Genomic DNA, 19,681 nt, shown 5'->3' with positions numbered 1-19,681 from the left:
AACTTAGCCAGTCCCTCAGCATTTTAATGAGACCCAGTTTCAAAATAAAATAAAATAAAATAAAATAAAATAAAATAAAATAAAATAAAATAAAATAGGACTGGGGGTATAGTTCAGAGGCAGAATGTCCATGAGATCAATCCCTAGTACTGCCTTCCCAAAAAGTTCTTCATCTTAAGTATGAGCTTGATTTATCTTACATGTAATCATCACATTGATTACATGATAATTATGCCTTAGCTCTCTGGACCTTCATAATGATTGTTCTTAATTCATCTATGCACAATGCATTCATTTTACCCATGCTTTCATGCTATTTATAATATCCTATGCACCACACTCATATGCTCATTTATTTAACAGGTATGAGTGCTATCATGTGCAAGGAATTAGTCTAATAAAACTCATTCACCTGCCTTTGAGAATTTTATATTCTAGGGAGGACACTGGATAATAAGTACTGGAATATAAGTATATCAGATGATGATCAATGCCAGGGAGAAAAGTCAAGCAAGGAAGCTGCTCAAGAAGTACTGGGATGGGAGACTGGTTTCTAGGCCATATCATGCGAAAAGTCCTCATTGGGAATGTGTCATTTTAAGGCCTAAAAGAAAGAAATGGCAAGCACGACTCTAAAAGAGAAGATGCTTCCAGCAAGCGAGGGAGCAGCATGCATGCCAAGTCAGAGTACTTCAAGGGGTCCATGGGGAGGGATGGAGATGGCAGCACAGAGTGACTGCAGAGAAAGTCAAAGACATTTGATGAAGAGCTGACATGCAATGGGACCTCAGAGGTACAACATGACCTACCTCAGGATATAACAGGACACTGGCTGCTGTGCCCTGGATATCAAAGGGGCCAGGGTGGCGGTGGGGGAAAACACTGAAGAAGTCGCTGCAATGCTCCAGGTATATCATTGAAGAAGCATAATCCAAAGTGTTAGCAACAAGGCTGGTGAGAAATTATTGGATTCTAAGTTCATTGTGAAGGGAGAACTGGCAGGGTGGGCTGATGGGTTAAACATGGGATATGAGAGAAGGGGATGAGTCATAGAAGACCCTGAAGGTGTTAAGAGTTAGTCACTGCAAAGTTGGCAATGAAGTTGTAGAGGAGCAAGTTTGGAGTGAAATTCAAGAGTTCAGTTCTGGATATTCTATTCTGAGGTGCTGATCTGCCTCCTGAAAGACTAGTGAGTCAGCAATTAAACATGCAGGTTGAGAAAAGGAAATATTTGGGCCACAGATAAAAATTGGGGGCATCATTGGAAACAGATCAGATATAAAGAAAATAGAAGAGAACTCTGGAGACCCCTTTTCTTAAGAGAGAGAGAAATGGCACTAGTTCATAAGACCAAGAAAGAGCTGGCAGAAAAACCAGACCTGTGCCATGTCCTGGGAGCCACATGAGGAATGCATTTCAAGGAAGAGATTGAGCCATGTGCCAGTTTTCAGAGAGAGAGCAGAATATTTGCCATTGTACTCAGCAAAGTAAAAGTCACTGGAGATAGGTTCAAGAGAGGTAACAAATTAGTACCTGTAAATGCAGACTTCTATTTTGAGGAAATTTGCTATAAGCGGAGGGTGGTAGCTGGAGGGACAGAGGGCTAAAAGAATTCTCTTTTCTTATGGTGGGGGAAATTGCAGCAAGTTTGTAAACTGCTGGTGTCCTAACTGCATAGCAAACTACCACAAGCTAGGTGGCTGAAAACAAGAGAAATAACATTCTCTCACAGTTCTAAAGACCAAGTGTTTGAAATCAAATGGCATCAGCATCACACTCTTTCCAGAACCCATAGTGGGGAATCTGTTTTATGATTTTTCCAGCTTCTGGTGTTACCAGGATTTTTGACTTGTGGCCCCATCACTCCAAACTTTTCTTGTGGTCACTGTGCCTCTTTCTCTTCTGCACATCTCCAATAATCCTTTGCCTCTCTCTTACAAAGATATAGGTGATCACCTTAGCACCCATCTGGATATCCTAAGATAATTTTCCCATCCCAATACTCTTAATCACATCTATAAAGACTCTTTTTCCAAATAAGGTAACACAGGTTCTTGGAATTAGGATGCAGGCATTTCTTTGGGATCCATATAAGCCTAGCACATATGCAGATGACAAGGATAAAAGTAAAAACTGATAATGCAGGGACAGGGGTATTAGTGAAGTAATATCCTTGTGAAGGCCAGAAGGGATTTGCTCTAGTAGACAGTGCAGAATGTTGGCCTTAGACAAGCGTGGATACTTCATCTGTAGTATCCTTGGTAACATAATTTCATTTATTTATTTCAGAAAAACTTATTCAAAACAAGTGTATGCTCGGGTCTTTTCTTACATTGGTTTCCTCGTGCTGCTGAAGAAATTCAGCCATCTAACACACACACCCCTTTGTTGTCTCACAGTGTTCCCACCAGGAGTCCGGGCACACCTAGCTGGGTCATCTGCTTCGGCTCTCCCCCAGGCTGCAGCCAGGTGTCGTTGGGCCATGACCTCATCAGAGACACACTAGAAAGCCTTTGCCAAGCTCCCTCAAGTTGTTGGCAGAGTTCTCTTTTTTGAAGCTGCAGGCTAAGGTTTCCCTTTCTTGCTGGAGGTCGCCTCCAGCCCCTAGACACTGTTCATATTCTTCAACCCTTGGGCTTCTCCAACACGGGCTTCTGACTCATGGCAGCTTGCTTCTCCCAGGCCTGTGAAAGAGAATTTTTCTAATGTGTTTGCAAGAAAGAAAGGGTCACAGCCAGACATGGTGGTGCATGCCTTAAAATACCAACACTTGAAAGGCTGAGACAAAAGGATTGCAGGTTCAAGGCCAGCCTTGGCAACTTGGTGAGACCCTCAGCAACTTAGTGAGATATTGTTTCAAAATAAGAAATAAACATGGGTGGGGATGTATAGAGGTAGAATGCTTCTGGGCTCAATCTCTAGGGCAAAAAAAAAAAGACAGTCATATATGTTATAACTCCCGTTACCATTGTGATCAAACATAACTAATTCACAAGGAAGATCTTTCACCACTTTTGTCACATTCTGTTGCTTAGGTGCAAGTCACAGGTGCTGGTCACGTTCAAAGAGAGGGTGTTTGCAAGGATGTAAACACCAGGAGGCAGAGTTCACTAGGGTCTGTCTGCGGTATTACTAATCAGCGTTGGAAGTGGGTAAGAGGTGAATCCATAAATTTATTTACCTCTCATTTTATGATTAAGAAAAATAGCTCATTACAATATTGTACTCCTACAATCACAGTAAGTTGAGAAGCTGAGAAAGGAGGATTGTAGGTCTGAGGCCAGCCTCAGTAATTTAGTGAGACCTTGTTTTACAATACAAAATAAATAAAAATGGCTGGGCGTGTATCTTGGAGATAGAACACCCCTGGGTTCAAACAGAAGTACCAAAACTAAAAAATAAAAGACAAGGAAGACACTTTTATATAGTCCTTGGGGCTAAAGTAGGACTCTGCCTTTGCACAATTCCAGAATGAATTTAAAACAGAAAATGAAACAAGAAGTGAGGAAGAGCTAATTTGAATATTCAAATGATAACTTGAAAATGTCAACTCGTTTCTACCTCTCAAAAGTACAATCGGTTCACTTTTCCTATTCGAGTTATACACCCAAGGATTAGTGCTCTAATAATCTAACTGCCAAGAGGATGTGATACATTCATCTTATTCACTGGGATCATAGTTGAGAACTCTCACAAAGACCCAGTTTCCGTATCTGAAAATGGAGCTAACAAGGGTTTCTGCTTTAGGGCATTGCTGGGAGAATTAAATCAGATAATCTACTTGTGATGATCATTCTCTGCCTGGCAGGTAATAAGAGCTCCATAAATATTAACTATTGTGTTTGTTATTTTTATTCTAGCTGAATTTCTTGTCAGATTTTGACAGACTCATAAAAAACAAGAACAATAGGTTATATACCAAATTAAATTTTCAATTTAATCTGTGTTTAATGGTTTTATTACTTTCTGAACATTTTCCACATAAAAAAGGCAAATGGTACAACTAAATAGTGGTTAAGATGGAGGGTCTGGATCTTGCCTGCTTTTGAATTCTGTTTTTTTCCCTTAAAGCTGTGCAACCTTGGACAGGTTAGCCTCCATGTGGCTCAGTTAGCCTGCAGGAAGTTCAGTTAACCTCTATGTGGCTCAGTTAACCTGCGTAGCTCCCTTACCTGTAAATTGGGGATAATAGTATTCCCCTCACAGAATGTGGTTAAGATAATTTCACATCAAATAATTAACCAGGGCTCAGCAGAGAATACATGTTTAATATCCAATACCAAAAGGAACAGAATAGTCTGGTGAATTATAATCAAGGACTTATAAACAGTAACAGGAAAAATATTACCTACATTAATACATGTGGATATTTTTTCTATATGCTTTATTAGTTACCTTTGACTCTGAGGCAAATCAGTATTATATTTCAGTTTGTGGATTAAGGACTAGTAAGATAATACTTGGGATTTCAGGAACAATAAATTTTTAAGAAATAAAAATATTTAGAGCCAGGAAAAAATTTCTGATAAACAAGAAAAAAGCAGTTTCCTAGAACCACAAAGGTAAGAAAGACATAATCATAATTTAGAGGTCAATCTTTCAAATGAAATGCATTTGGCTTACTGAAAACTCATTTATTTTTTCAAGGACTTCTGAAAACTTTATCTTAGACCAGTGCTGCCTGTAAGCCAGCGATTAGAAAATGCAGGGCCATAACAAATTTAATTGTGAGAGCCAAAATGTGGGTTGATAAGCAAACCTGTAGGGAAAATTTCACTTCTCCAGCTATAATCAAGGGATGGAATCTGCTCAAGGAAACACAGGGAAGATGTATGGGGTGGCAACTGGGAGCCTTCAACGACTGGAAAGAAGGAGTCTATGAAAATCATGGGCCTCGTGGCTCATAAGTATAATCACATTTTGCTGTTTATATTCTTCTGCCACATACATATGTGTGTATGTATATATATATACATATTCTTCTGCCATATACATATGTATGTATGTATATATTACATGTGAATATACATGGATGTATATATACATATATGTATATGTAATATGGCAGAATATGTGTGTATATGTGTGTAATATAATACATATATTTGGCTCTAATATATATATTTGGCTCTAAAAATTTCCTGATGAATAATTCCAGTATATTATAACTGATTTTTTTTTACCCTTCTTCCTCTTTATCATCTTTAACCTATATAACCTTCACATAATGAATTCCCCAAACCTGACCACCATCTAAAGTCTCCACTGTAGGGTGAGCATTTGAAACTAGAGAGTAGAGAGGATTGAACCCAGGAGTATTCCACTACTGACCTATATCACCAGCCTTTTTAATACTTATTTTGAATATAGAGTCTAGCTAAATTCCCCAAGCTATCTTTGAACTTGTTATCCTTCTGCCTCAGCCTTCCAAGTAGCAGGGATTATAAGTGTAAGCCACTGTGCCCTGTATAGCACAAAACTTGATACTCTAAAGAAAAAGCCCTTTTCCTCATAGACACATGCTTTCTAAGAACTTCTACTGATAAGTACTTCAGTATCAGGTTTCTTAGCAGTATGTATATAAAATCAACTGTTTTATAGACCTTTCTACTTTATACTTTGATCAGAAAAAAGATTTTCCATGAGCAAAATTTTTAACCTCATTTTGTATATAAGAAGCAAAATTCTTTTATTTGATACAAGTTGAGTATCTCTTATGCAAAATTCTTGGGGCTAGAAGTGTTTTGGATTTCAAGCTTCCTAAGATTTTAGAAAACGTGTATAGTATAATGAGATATCAGATTTTTTTCAGATTTTGAAATATTTGTATATACATAATAAAATATCTTAGGGATAGAATCCAAGTCTAAACTGGACACTTACTTATATTTCATGTATGCCTTACACACATAGTCTAAAGTTAATTTTATACAATATTTTTAATGTACCAGCATTCTGACCATGAAGTCAGAGATCAGGAGTAGAATTTTCCACAAATAGTTTCATGTCAGTGCACAAAAGGTTTCAGGTTTGGGGCTTTTAAGATTGTGGATTAGGGATGCACAATCTGTTTCTGAGAATCAGTCCAGGCCAGACAAAGAGAGAAAATGAAAGTGCTGAATATTGTCGACGTGAGAAGGGAAATGGGCTGAAGGCTTTCATGATATTGTGTCACATAAAGGAGAGCTGTGTCACACGAGGCTTTCTCCTGAGCTTGGCCATTCCTTTAGATTCTTCTCACTCTTTTATTTTTTTAATGGAAAATTGGGGCTTTTGTGAAAGGAGGAAACTTCATCTCACAAGGAAAATTTCATTATGAGAGTGAAGATTCGAGGTCTTTACTCTCAAAGCTGAACTTTTTAGCATCTTTACCTAGTTCCTTCTTCAAAACTCTCCATGCAAATGTAAGAAGAAAATGTACAACAGACATTCAGAGGCAAAGTTACTGTGAAGAAGAATTAATAGAAGACTATTCTGACCACAGGCAGGCTCTGAAATTGGGCTATCTCTAGCCAAGGTAAGATAGAAGAAATAAAAATATAAGTAGAAAACTTTAATGTAAAATCCTGTGCTAAAGTTCCTCATACCTTCACTTCCAAACCAGTTCTCTCTCCCAAATCTTTCTCTCCTAAATTCCTCAGAAATGTATCATTTTTAAAGTTAATGGGGAGAAAATTCTATAATTATCTCATGCACTGCTAACATGAAAGATGTGATATCTCGAGAAACCCATAATTTAGGGCACTTTCCATCTTATTGATCAGATGATGGAGACCACAGTAGCCTAAAGATCCAGTAGGTGGTTAGACCACCTTCACAGGCTTGTGATTACCAGACTGATGTCATCCTCATATATTTTCCCATACCCAACCTTTACCAATTTTTTTTTTTAAAAAAAATTGAGATAGGTGGATTTCAGGTTCATGGCCAGCCTCAGAACTTGCGAGGCCCTCAGCAACTTAGAAAGACCCTGTTTCAAGATAAAAAGCAATACAAAGTGCTGAGAGTATACCTCAGAGGTAGAATGCCCCTGGGTTCAATACCCAGTACCAAAAAATAAACATATTAAATTTTAAAAAGAAGAGCCATAAACCCCCAAAGTGTGTCTCTCATTTCTTGCTTTCCCAAGTAAATCTATGTCTCTGTCTAGCTTGGGCTGAATTCTTTTCTGTCACATAATCTGGAGTTGTGCCCCCCCCCACTGAGAACTCCTCTAGATCTTCACAGAATCAACCCTTCTCCAGGGACACAGCTACACAGCTGTTCTTGAGAATCACAGAGACTGAAAGAATAATTCAAAATAGGAGGAAGGCATTTACCTCTCCTTGGTCTCCATTAGCAATCTATGAATACAAAAAAAAAGAAATTCCAGTACAATGTCAATGCCCTAAATAAAACCAGACAACAAAGACAAAAGTTATAGTGGAAAAGAGAAAAAGGAAAAAAGGGAAATGTTCAAGAATACCTTCTTCCATTTGTCTTGTAGAATGTTTCCATAAAGAATAGGAAAATATGACTGTGAATTAGTCCATACCTCAAAAAAACATTACTGGAAAGATCTGATTATAAGAACTTTGTGACTTTTTTTTCTTTTTAGCTTCCACTCCATAAGCACAGTCTTCAACTACAGACTAAGTTTATCAAAAGAGATAAGAAGCCACTTCTGGATTCAGCTCTGACTGGGAATGAGTTTAGAAGCAATTGCTCTCATCCTTAACATAAGAAAACATAGAGGAAACCTAGAACAGTCTGAATGTATGCCATTTTCAATATGTTCCGCATAAAAATAAAAGCAACATAAAGCAAATATCAAAAAAGAAAACATAGAAGGCATTTCTCCCATCAAAACACAGGTATTACAGAGCAAACCCAGAAAGCAGGGGAATCTATAGAGTCCCAGCTGAGAGCCACTGCCTGCCAGAAGCCATGGAACCTGGCAAGAACATTTAAACATAAGTTTGGAGTGAGAAATTTAATAGCTGTAGTCTTATTCCAAAGACTCCACTAGGTTCTCATGATAAAGTTCCAAGAGAGATGCTTTTGTGTGTCTAGTGGGGTGGGGGAGGAGCCACAATGGTTAAAGTCAAAAAGCTTCTCTACAGCACAGTCTACTCGTGGGCAGAAAAGACTTACCACAGCTGCATCTCACTAGACAAGGAAAAGAAGAAACAGTGGCCACTCCTCTGTAAGCTCTCCTTTGCAAAAGTTACTTCTCCTCCCTCTGCCTTTGCAAAGTTATTTTCCCTTCCTTTACCCAGAATTCTGAACTCTAAAGACAAGATGCACCTGAGCAATTAAGATGCTAACTAGCTAGACCTGGTGGCACACACTTGTAATTCTAGTACTTGGGAGGCTGAGACAGGAAAATTGTAGGTCCAAGGTTAGACTCAATAATTTATCAAGATACTCAGCTACTTAGTGAGATTCTGTTTCAAAATAAAAATTTTAAATATTAAAAAATAGGGCTGGGGATGTAGCTCAGAACTAGAATGCCTGTGGGTACAATGCTCAGTACACACACACACACACACACACACACACACACACACACACACACACACGATGCTGTTAAGTAATCTTTCTTTGGAAATAAAGAATTAAAAATATCTGATGACCTTCAGATTACATCAGAATATGTAACTCTCCTTACTCTTTAGTTCTGTGTATCAATTAACACAAAGTATCTAAATTGCTGTCATGTTTAACTTGCATAAAAGTAATATATCCCTCTGAAGAACTGCAGAAACTAGCCCAAGAGGAAGAGGAAAAAGTCGATTACAATGTTCTAGTCAAATAAAAAAAGAAACAGAAACATACATCTTGGATGAAGAAGAACCTGACCAGCATGTGGTCTTGCTGCTCACCTCCCCAGCACCTCCTTCCTTCCCTGTAAAGCTCCTTTATACCTGACTTCTCCAAGATGGAGCTTTGATGACAGTTGCCCATCCATCCTCCAGGCTGCTGGCCCTCAAATGAAACTGATTTCCTGCCCACCAGCTTTTACCTCCCAAACATTGCATTTAAGTGGTGAGTAGGCAGACCCAGATCTGGTAAAAAGATGATTACCCAACTCAATTCCTTCTAATCTTCCATTTACTTAAGGAGGAAAAGGAAATAAAAATGTTAACAAGCACTTGTGAAGCTATCATCTTATGGAAATAAGCCCACTAAAAGTCTGATATATAGTCATAAAATTAAAGAATATCCCCTTTCCTCCATACCTTACCATATTACACGGCTCAAGGCAAGAACGATGGATTACAACTGGGAGAGCTGTAAGGTACAGACTTTATCTGAGGAGGAGTACTTAGGAAAGCCAAAAGATAGTAAGAAAGAGAAAAACAAGAGCAGTAGAGTAAATCTTATGGACATACAGATAAAATAAACATTAAATACTGCTCAACTCCTAGTTAAATTAACATCACATTAAAGCCCTTTTAAATACATCCCTATTTCCCAATACATATTGTCTGGCTTTTAAGAAAAAATTACAGGACATGTTAAAATGACAGAAGAAACATAGTCTAAAGGTAAGATCCAGGCATTAGCACCAGACTCAGACATGACATAAATTTTGGAGCTATCAGAAAGGAAACTTAAGACAAGCAAAACTAATATAACAGGCTTAATGAATAAGATAGGTGGCATGTACGATAATACAGTTATATGCACAGAAAAAAAATGAAGCTCTAAGAGTGAATTAAAAGAAAATGCAGCAAATCAAAAGCATAAACTTTATGCACATGGACAAAGAATCAATGAACTTGGGAATACACCAATTGTTCAATCTGAAATAAAATTAGAAAAAAAGAACAAATAGACTGAAACAGAACTAATTATTGTGGGACAATCTTTACAATATAACATATTTGCAATGGAAATACCAGCACTGGTAGGAAGAGAAAATGAAGCAAAAAAAGTTTGAGCTGATAAGAACCAAGAATTTTCCAAAATTAATAACATCACAAATATGGTAAGCTCAGAGAACACCCAACAATAAAAGTAACCCTAGTTATACATCTAGCCATATATTCACACTGCAAGAAAATAGAAAAAAACCAGAAGAAGCTCAAGAATGTTACCTTAAACAGTGAGAGATAAGAATAAGGATTATAGTAGTCTGCTCATCAGAATCAATAATCACTTTAAAGATGAATGGTTAGATACACCAATGAAAATACAGAAGTTACATAGAAGGTAATAAACAAGATTCTATTCTATATTATCTATAAAAACTGATTTTAAGTGTAGACTCTAATACATTAAAGTTAAAGGAATAATGAAAGATAGAACACTAATGTTAGTTGTTAAAAAAAAAAAACCTGCAGTAGCTATGTTGATTTCAAAATAAGTAGATTTTGGAACACTAACATATTTTAGAAATAAAAATGGGCACCATATAACTATAAAGATCTCAACTCTCCAAGAAAACATGAGTCCTAAACCGATGTGTACCTGTATAAGTCAGTGTTCTCCAAGGAAATATAGCTCATTATAGATAAACTAGTTGGTACTAATTTGGGAATCATATAACTCTGTGTATCACACACACACACACACACACACACACACACACACAGAGTTATTATAAGGTGTTGGGATATTGGTTCATGGTATCATGGAGGTTGAGAAGTACCGCCATGCCTTTTGTAATCTGGAGATGCAGGAGCTCTGGTAGTATAATTCAAAGGCCTGAGAACTTGAAAGCCAGTGGTATAGATTCGAGTCCACTTTTAAAGGCTTAGGAAACAGAAACACCAAAAGCAGAAGTAGATTGATGTCTCAGCTTAGTCTGAAAAACAGAGAGCAAATTCAACCTCCCTCTGCCTTTTTATCCTACGCATGAATACCTTAGATGACACCTACTCACATTGTGGGCAGGAAGGTTTTACGCAATTAGTCAATTCAAATGCTGATCTCTTCCAAAAGTACCCTCACAGATCCACTCAAAAACAATGTTTAACCAACTATTTGGATATCCCTTGGCTGAGTCAAGTTGACACATAAAATCAGCTATCATAATACCTAACAACAAAGACTTAAAAATGAAAGAAGATATATAAAAATATACTAGTATAGTCAGACTTCAGAATCCCCCTTTCAGGAATTGATAGACTAAGCAGGCAAAAAAAAATCATAGTACCCAGATCTTGCGTGTACTACTGTTCTCCAATGAAAGGAAACAGGGCTACAGAAAAAAATGCTGATTCTAGTAGTGTGACAGAGAAACACAGGATGAGCCAGGAATTGCTTATACTAAAGAGATATTTAAAAGAAGGAAAAAAAGGGAGAGAAGAAAGATGGAGAGAAGGAAGGGAGGGAGGGAGGGAAAAGGAAGGAAGGAAGATATTAAGAAGGAATGTATCAAAGGGACATGAGTACCAACTATACAGTTCCCAATGGCCAAAGGGAGAATAAGTACAGCAACAACAACAACAACAACAACATCAGATAGTATTGGATTGTGACCCAAATCAATACATAAATATTATAAGCAACAATATAATATATCAACATTAACATAAGCAATTAGGTAATGTATAAATAAGGGAAAAGAGACAAATCTGCATTCAAGAATTCTAAATAATGTTTGTTAATATTCTGCCCTCCAAAAGGTGGTGCATAATACCTCTTGAGTGTTGGCTGAGTGTAGCAACTTTCTTTCACAGAATACAAAGTCAGAAGAGGGAGAATGATACTGTTACAAAGGAAATATCAAGGCTAACACTCACCTGAGCCAAGTGATCAAGGTCAGTGTCAACAGCAATCAGTGATGTTGAGTGTATATCCAGGATATGATGTGTTAAAACTGGAACATTAGCCTTGTGGTCTCCCCCAAAATGCATGTAACAGTGATGGACTTATGATAAAAACAACAAAAAATCTTAATCATTCTATAAAATCCTAATCATTCTATAAAATACTTGTCAAAGTTGTCAAGGTTATCAAAAGCAAGGAAAGTCTGAGAAACTGTCATAGCCAAGAGGAACTTAAGAACACAACTAAATATAACCTGGGATTCTGGATAGGAAGGATCCTACGATAGAAAAGAGACAGATAAAAACTAAGAAAATTCAAATGAAGTATGGACTTCAGTTAATAATAATCTGCAAATATTGGTAATTTAATTGTAACATATATTTCAATGATATAACATGATAATAATAGTAATAATAATAAAAATAGCAGGGAAAATATTGTATCAGGTATCCAGAACTGTGTGTACTATAGTCAATTTTTTTCTGTATATCTGAGATGGTGTTCAGATCACTTTTATTTTAAAAATGGGTGGTAAAATAAAATGAGTTTCTTTTTCTTTCCTCTTTCAAACTTCAGATGCAGCCTCAAAGAAGATGCTAAGACTCATTGAGAAACTCTTTGAGAACCTAGTTCCTGAGTTTCCTTGTAAGAGCAGAACCCTGGAGAAATCACTCTAAAACCAGCCAGTATCCTACTGAGGGGACCCATCAGTGAATACCATCCACAACAGTGTATTGTCCTAGAAGACAAACAAGGGTATACCTATTGAAGCAAATTGAAAGGGACAAAATTTGCAATTACATAGCAAAAGACAGTTAACATCATTTCCCAATTCTGGATCTATCTTCTTCTTAAAGAAGGATTAACATACCTAAAGAGATGGACACATGTTGATATTAAAGAATATAATTATTAAAGCCATGTTTTCAAGTCATGGTGAGTCCAAATAATAGCCTTTGTATATTGTAAGCCATGGGGATATTATCTGGAAATATCTAATTTTTAATTCACAAGTAAAAGCTGCTGGAGAAAAGTAGGTGATACCCGTGTAGAAACTATATATCTTTTTTAATTTTTTTATTGGTGCATTGTAGTCATACATCTTAATGGGATGCAAGATGGTGGAGACATACATGCACACAGCATCCATTTATCTCTTAGCCAGTTCCCACCCCATTCCCTCCCCCTTCCTCCTTCTCATGTTTGTCTTAGTACATTGATATGTTTGTTAAGGAACATCACGTGCATTAGAGAATTTCCCTGTTCCCTCCCCCCATCTCCTCAGTTAGGTCACTTTATTTGCTGATCTATAGAATCTCCTTCTTTGTCTAGAGTTCCTCCTATGACCCATTTTCTCCCTAGCTATATATATTTTAAGCAACATGTATTGTCTTTATTTTAATCAGTCAGAAATCCTATTACTGACAGATTTCCTTTTAATCAGTATCTGATATCCTTTTTGGCTCATTTTAGGACAATGTCCAAATCTGATTTTAGTCTTACATTTATTAAATGTTATTTTTTGAAATAGCAATTAAATCAGTGTATCCTACCCTACTCTCCATGTTTCAACTTGGCTTAAGAACTTAATTTTTTTTTTTTTTTTTTTTTGGTGGTGCTGGGGGTGGGACCCAGGGGCTTTCTACCTCTGGGCTATACTCCCAGACCTATTTTATATTTTATTTGGAAACAGGGTCTCACTAAGTTGCTAAGAGCCTCACTAAGTAGCTGAGGCTGGCTTTGAACCTAAGCGATCCTCCTGTCTCAGCCTCCCAAGCGCAGCGATTACAAGCAAGCACCACCACGCCCCGCTCTTAATTGATTTTTAAAAAGTGAGAGACATTGGGGGTGGCAGGTCGCGCAGGCGCCAAGGGGCAGTGCAGCCGCACAGGTGCAGATGGCGTTGGTTGTAAGGAGACCTTTAGCATCAACCTGGCGGAGCCGAGAAGGGCCCTGTGGGTGGAGATATGTGTAACACACCGGTTTACTGTGACCTAGAAAAGGCTGCCAAGGATGTCTTCAACAAGGGATATGGCTTTGGCATGGTCAAAACAGATCTGAGAATCAAGTCTTGTGGAGTGATGGAATTTTCTATTTCTAGTCATGCTTCTACTGATACAGGGAAAGCGTCAGGCAACCTAGAGACCAAATATAAGGTCTGTAACTATGGACTTAACCATTACCAAAAAATGGAACACAGACAATACTCTTGGGACAGAAATCTCTTTGGAGAATAAGTTGGCTGAAGGGTTGAAACTGACTCTTGATACCATATTTGTACCAAACACAGGGAAGAAGAGAGGGAAACTGAAGGCCTCATATAAATGGGATTGTTTCAGTGTTGGCAGTAATGTTGATATAGATTTCTCTGGACCAACCTGGCCCTTTGAAGGTTGGCTCGCTGGGTATCAGATGAGTTTTGAAATAGCTAAATCCAAACTGTCTCAGAATAATTTCGCCCTAGGTTACAAGGCTGCAGACTTCCAGCTGCACACTCATGTGAGTGATGGCACTGAGTTTGGAGGCTCTATCTACCAGAAAGTCAGCGAGAAAATTGAAACGTCAATAAACCTTGCATGAACAGCCAGTTACAATAACACCCGATTTGGCATCGCTGCTAAATACAAGCTGGATTGCAGAACTTCTCTGTCTGCTAAAGTAACTAATGCCAGCCTGATTGGACTGGGTTATGCTCAGACCCTACGACCAGGATTCAGGCTGAGCCTGTGGCATTAATTGACAGGAAAAACTTCAACGCCAGAGGTCACAAGGTTAGGCTGGAGTTTGAACTGGAAGCTAATGTGGTTTTGAGTAAAGCATCAGATTTGTTCTTGGATGTGAAGAGAAATGAGCCCATTATGTTTTGGCCTTAAAATTCTTCTGTGAAATTTTATAAGTGTGAACTTTTTATTCTTCCAAAGAATTGCACTCCTCCCACACTGGTCTAGAGAGTGCGAGTCCACCCTGAGGGAAGTTCTTGAAGGCAGGCTTGGAGTGGTCATGTTTGTGGCACATTTCACTTGAGTTCTGCAGTGTTGGTTTAAATGTGTTCCTCAGGACTTTCCATCTTCTTGCAAAAGGTATGATTTTGTTCTTCTTTATGGCTGAGTAGAATTCCATTGTGTGTATTTCCCAGAGTTTTGCAAGTATAGTTTAAATGTATACCATTTATGTTCAATAAAAAATTTAAAAAAAATAAAAAATAAATGTGCTCCTCAGTAGCAATGTAGTGTCCTGTTAAAGGCAGTACCCGACTGCAGTTTGTACATCACGCCCTGCACGCCCCACACACTGTTTCATGGCCTTTTAATATATTGGTCTCTGTGTTGTAGCAAAATCTTTGGTTTTACATCAGAGTAAAATAAAATAAACCCATCACACCTGAAAAAAAAAGTGAGAAAGTAAAATTCTTACCGAATTGGATAAACATATACAATATGTTTAAATCTATGTAATACTATATGTACTTATAAACATATATAATAATCTAAGTATTTATCTACTTGTAATTCTCTATTTTTAGAGGAATCTAAAAGAATATTTTTCTTATGTTTGCTTTTCTATTATTTTGTCATTTTGTGTCTTGTTCTCTTTTCATTTCCTATCTCTCAGACTAAGATGATTTCAAATTTAGTCATACAATAATATTTCAAAAATTATTTAAGTTCAAAAAGTAAAAGCAACTATGCTGATGTATAGATGTTAAAACCCTTGGATTCTGAGACTTGGAAGTTTACATGACTCTAAAGCAAAGATAGGTCTGGGAAGCTGGCTCTTGATCACTGGGGAATGTCAGTGCCGTAGCCAGTGTCTGACTCTGCCACATTTCTACTTTTCCCATGTTGCTGCCTCCAAACCTGAAACAAGCTGGCTAGGATCAAGCCACTGAGTGAAAAGTACTCTAAGGACCTCAAAGCATAGCTCACAGAACAGTTCCCTTGAGTCCCGTCCCTTCCCTAAAAATTTCTTTCATTTCCTCTAGTTCCAACAGTAGTCAGTTTCTCAGTCTCTCTAGGGCTCCATTTACTCAGGACTGTAAAGAAGACTGTGATTCCATATGACAATGGATAGAATTTAGCACTCTGTATTGACCCAGGTCCTTAGAGCTACAAGTCCGTTTCATTTTTGCATATATTATAACTAAGAGGCAATTCTGGAAAAATGCTGGGGGGAGAGAGAGAGATAAAGACAGAAGCAAATAAAGAGGAAGAGGAAGGGAGAGGAAGAGGAAAACAAAATAGAGAATGGGATGGGAGATTTTAAAAAAAGAAACTTCGGCTCTCTGCTAGGGGAGCTGTACTTCCTTTTCATGGTATCACAGACAGCTGTGGGGACCTTCCTCAGCCCCCAATTTGCCAATTTGCTCCTGAAAAAATAAATCATTCTGTTCAGCTTGCACAAAAATCAAAGTAATTTATTTTCTTAATTTTATTAGGCTTTGTAAGAATAAGTTACCCAGGCTTTCTTTCATAGAAGTTAATATTCAAGGCTTTCCTTTTGTTCTCCTCGGCATTCTCCATGGACACACTCTCTGCTGATCTCTTTAGGAGTTAAACATGCAGCAACAGAGACATACGAAACACATTGATTACCAAGTAAAATGGTTTCCCTGGCAACCATAACCCAATGAAAGCACTCAGAACTGCCTTCCTTTCACACATGAATTTTTTTTCTTCTAATGATTTTAGGCATCACAGATGGCAGAAACAGACACAAACGTACCTGTTCCAAATATGTTACTGCAAAAATAAAGCTGATTCAGTGAGAGCTGTTCTGCTCTGTCTGTGGTTAGCTAATTCCTAGTGTAATTTTTGAATCACTTTGTAATGAATCCATCCCTATGTGCAGTATAATAATAAGATGGATTCATTTTCTATTGCTGCTATAATAAATTCCCACAAACCGAGCAGCTTACAACAACATAAATGAATTATCTCCCAGATTTGTAGATCAGAAATCTGACACAGATATCACCAGAATAAAATCAAGGGTCACTAAGATGTGTGCCTTTGCAGATGCCACATGGGAGAATCTTTACCTTGCCTTTTTTGATTTTCTAGGAGCTGTTTGCACTCCTTGCTGCATGCTCCCCTTGTTTCTTTTTCTTTAATTTTTATCCCCCCCCCTTTTTTTTTTGGTACTGGGGGTTGAACCCAGAGGCATCCATGCCTCTAACCTATATGCCTAGCCCTTTTTATTTTTTGTTTTGAAACAGGGTCTCCCTAGGTTGCTGAGTCTCAATAAATTGCTGAGGCTGATCTTGAATCTGTGATTCTCCTTGTGCCAGCCTCCCAAGTACTGGGATTACAATGGTGCATTCTGGACCCTTTTTCTTCCTTTAAATCTAGCAATACCTTATCTCTAATCGTTCCTCCATGATCATATCACAGCTGTAAAAGCTTCTTGCCTTTAGAGACTTTTCAGACTTTCCTTGACCCATCTGGATAATCTGGAATAATCTCCATCTCTTAAGCTTCTGTACTGTTAATCATGTCTGCAAAATCCCTTTCTTTGGCCATTTAAGGTGATATTCACATTTTCCAAAGATTAAGCCATGCATGTCTTTGTGAGTCAGTACTCTAGCTTACCCCAGTGAGTGTATGATGGGGCATACTTACAAGAAAAGGAAATGTTTCTAAAAGCTTTGATGTGCAATGTAGCATGGACTTTGAACTGCTTCTTTTAGGTATTGATAATTGTTTCTCATTGACCTAGAACAGAGATAGGCAAACTTTCTATTAAGGTCTAGATCCTCTATATAGTTAGCTTCGGCATCTATTCCGTCTCTGTTACAACTACTCGATTCTACCACCTAGTGTAAAGGCAGTCCTTGACAGTTCATTAACAAATGACCATTGAGAGGACATTAACAAATAAAATAGGCATGGGCCACTTGCGCTTGTGGGCTATTGTTTGTTGACTTTTAAACTAGAGCTTTCATCTTGGAGTCTCAAAACTTTCTTGAATACCAATGTTAGAGAGCCAGAGGACAGAGTTTAGAGGGCAAAGATCTAAACAACAGAATCTGCCTACAAAGAGTTTAAAATAATTGGGTAAGAGAGCCATATTCATTAAAAGATAATTGCATAAAATTTTATTCATATGACATATATAATATTGAGTATGTATTATTTAATCTACAAAAATGTCATCTTAAAAACTATACAATAAAAACTCTGCTTCTAGTAATACCAAAGTATTTTGTATTGGACTACTTCCTGCAGATAACAATGATAAACTCTGGAAAAAGTATTTTGAAGGCCAAGCGTAGGGACGCACACTTGTAATCCCAGCATTTGGGAGGTTGAGACAGGAGGATCATGGTTCACAGACAGCCTTAGCTACTTAGGCTTTATGCAACTCAGTGATACCCTGTTTCAAAATAAAGAATAAAACTTAGGGCTGGGGGTATAGCTTGGAGATAGAATTCTCCTGGGTTCCATCCCCAGTACCACACACACAAAAAAAAATAGTATTTTGAAATAAGAAAAAAATACATGTTGCATTTTGGAGAAGTCAAAAGCATACAGAAACTGGAGAGGAACTCATCTGTGAAAGAATAGAAGTGTGCTGAATAAAAAATAGTGCTTAAACTGAGCATACGTGTAATCCCTATACTTGGGAAGCTGAGACAGGAGGATCAGGGATTCGTGGCCAGCCTCAGCTTCTTAGTGAGGCCTTCCAAAACTTAGTGAAACCCAGTTTCAAAATAAAGAGTTAAACATTGGGGTAGTGGTCACAAAGTTCAGGAGACAAAGTCTACTTTAATTGTATGATTTGGTCATAAGTAAGTAGGAGACTCACATCCCCATTGTTTAATATATGTACTTTTATTTTTATTTATAATGTTTATTTTTTATTTTTTATTTTGATGTGGATCATATTTAAAATGGTGTACATTCAGACTATGCATGGTGCCCTCTCCCCTCTCCCCATTTCCCCTTTCTCGCTCCCAACAATGAGTGTCCAGGTTAACCATGCTGCATTCATACTTTTACACATATTCAGATATAGATAATGGAGGGGAAACCTCAGCAAAGTTGAAATGGAAGGGCAGGAGAGAAAGAAGGTTGAGGTTTATTAATGGGGGGAATATATGTACTTTTATAATGGCTGTGAAATATAATTTTTCCTCACTAAAAAAAAAATCAGGACTGGAGGTGTAGCATGGAGGTAAAATGTCCCTGGGTTCAATTCCTGGTACCAGAAAAAAAAAAAAAAAAGTGCTTAACTAAGCATGGTGGTGCATTCCTGTAATTCCAGCTCTTGAGGAGGCTTATAAGTCTAGCCTGGGAAAATTAGTGGACCCTTATTGTTTTAAAGTAGAGAGGCTGAGGATGTACCTTAGTACAGTACCCTGAATTCAGTCTCTAGTAAAACACACACACACACACACACACACACACACACACACACACACACACTCATGCTTTTATGACTTTTGGCCTAAGGGTACAAAAACCTGGTCTTATTAACTTAGGAAGACAGAATAAGGAGTTGGAAGATGCTAGAAAATCCTAGAAACTAAGGATTTACTGAGGGGGGAAATCTCTAAGATAATTATAATCCTGTCTATTCTTGGCTGAAGCCTAAGCTTTGGGTGCACTGGAGATATCCCAAAGTTCCTAGTGAAAAGATAACAGCCGGAGAGTTAGAAGAACTGAGCATTTTCACTGTTCTTCATTTCATGGGAGATGAAGAGTGAGGTTTGAGTCCAATAAAGTTAGCTTCATACTAGAATAAACATCTACAGTTATAAAAGAAGGAGTAGAGGGGTTCAAAATCAATCTTGAGAAATGAATATATTATTAAAATTATCCAGTACACACAAAAGTTACTAGACATATAGAAAAATGGGAAGATGAAAACACAGTTAAGATAAAAGCAGTATATAGTAGTGGACTCCACAAGATAAAACACA

General features: G+C 37.6%; 1 pseudogene across 1 annotated transcript; it reads left to right on the top strand.

Annotated features, from left to right (window-relative positions):
* The first annotated feature begins 13,727 nt into the window (after positions 1-13,727).
* Positions 13,728-14,633, top strand: LOC308262330 (non-selective voltage-gated ion channel VDAC3-like; annotated as a pseudogene). Its single transcript has 2 exons — positions 13,728-14,301; positions 14,413-14,633. The product of its transcript is annotated as a non-selective voltage-gated ion channel VDAC3-like (transcript).
* Positions 14,634-19,681: the final 5,048 nt, after the last annotated feature.

The sequence above is a fragment of the Muscardinus avellanarius genome (genome assembly GCF_963383645.1).
Source record: "Muscardinus avellanarius genome assembly, chromosome: 4".
Taxonomy (NCBI): domain Eukaryota; kingdom Metazoa; phylum Chordata; class Mammalia; order Rodentia; family Gliridae; genus Muscardinus; species Muscardinus avellanarius.
This window is presented reverse-complemented; position numbering and strand designations above follow the sequence as displayed.